Source organism: Hipposideros armiger, unplaced genomic scaffold, assembly GCF_001890085.2.
Source record: "Hipposideros armiger isolate ML-2016 unplaced genomic scaffold, ASM189008v1 scaffold_159, whole genome shotgun sequence".
In the NCBI taxonomy this organism is placed as follows: domain Eukaryota; kingdom Metazoa; phylum Chordata; class Mammalia; order Chiroptera; family Hipposideridae; genus Hipposideros; species Hipposideros armiger.
The window spans coordinates 2,699,840-2,701,506 of NW_017731509.1; positions in this window are offsets into that span (position 1 = coordinate 2,699,840).

The following is a 1,667-nucleotide window of genomic DNA, read 5'->3' on the forward strand; positions in this document are numbered from 1 at the left end:
AAATCTGACCAATTCTCAAAGGAGAAGACCATCAACAGATGCCAAACCCAAGATTATTCAGGTCTTGGAATCATACTGATTTTACAGTGACTATTATAACCATGCTCCATGAAGTAAAGGTGAGCACTCTTACAACGAATGGAAATCTAAATATTCTCACCAGAAAAATAGAAGCTATAAAAGAGAGCAAAGTGGAACTTGAAGACCTTAAAAAACAGTTTCTAAAATAAAAAGAAATTCACCGGATGAGCTCAATAGCACAAACAAAAATTAACATTCTCCAGAGATTTTTGTAGGACCCAGGATCAAAAGTTAGTCCAGAAATAGACCCATGAAAATATGGTCAATTGATTTTTTTTGACAAAAGTGCAAAGGATCCTCAGTGGAGAAAAAATAGACATTTCAGCAAGCAGTGTTAGAACAGTTGGACATCCATGCACACACACAAAAATAAACCTCAACGTACACCTTATACCTTATACAAAAATAAAAACATGGATAATATGCATAAATATAAAATGCAAAACTATCAAACATTTAAAAGAAAACATAGGAGAAAATTTCTGTTATTTTGAATTAGGCAAAAGGTTCTTGGCTATAACCCCAAAAGCATAATTCATGAAAGACAAAATTATTAAACTGGCTTCTATCAAAATTTAAAATGTGTACTCAGAAAAGGCTTTAAAAATGATTCGCAAATGAAAAGACCAGTCATAGACTGGGCAAAAATATTTGCAAATCACTTGTCTGTCACAGTACTTGCATCCAGAATACATAAAGACCTCTCAGAAGTCAACAGTAAGAAAGCAATCTAATTTTTTAAATGGGCAAAATATGTGAACAGTCAGTTTACTAAAGAAGGTATGTGGATGGCATGCGAAAAGATTCTCACAGTATTGTTCATTGAGGAAATGCAAAATTAAACCACATCAAAATACCACTATTAGAATAACTACAATTTTCAAAACAAAAAATTCACCGTACCAAAGGCTGGCGAGGATGCAAAGAAACTGGAACTCCCATCCATTGCTAATGGAAATACAAAATGGTACAGACGCTTTGGGAAACAATTTGACGGTTTCACATAAAATTAAACATGGCTTAATTTATGACCTAGAAATTCCACTCTGAGGTATTTACTTCAAAGAATGAAGAGTTATGTTCACACAAATGTTTGTAGCATATTTATTCCTATTCATTCAAAAGTGAAGACAACATTTATTCTGCTTGGTGTTCTCTTAGCTTCCTAATCTGTGGTTTATGATATCTGACATTAATTTTGGCAAATTTTCAGTTATTGTTGCTTCAAATATTTCTTTAGCTCCCTTTTCTCTTCTCCTAGTATTTGCATTATGCATAAGTTACACCTTTTGTAGTCATCCCACAGGTCTTGAATATTCTATTCCTTTTTTTCTTTGTCTTTTTTCTCTTTGCTTTTCAGTTTTGGAAATTTCTATTGACCTATCCTCATGTTCACTGATTCTTTTCTCATGAATTCATCACAGGCATTCTTTGTTTCTATGACAGTTATCTTTGATTTCTAGTATTCTTTTTTTTTTTTTTTTAAGATTTTTTATTGGGGAATTGGGGGATGGGAACAGTGCTGGGGAATTGGGGAAAGGGGAACAGACAAGTTGCTGTCGTTTTGTTCTTCAATCTAGTTGTGG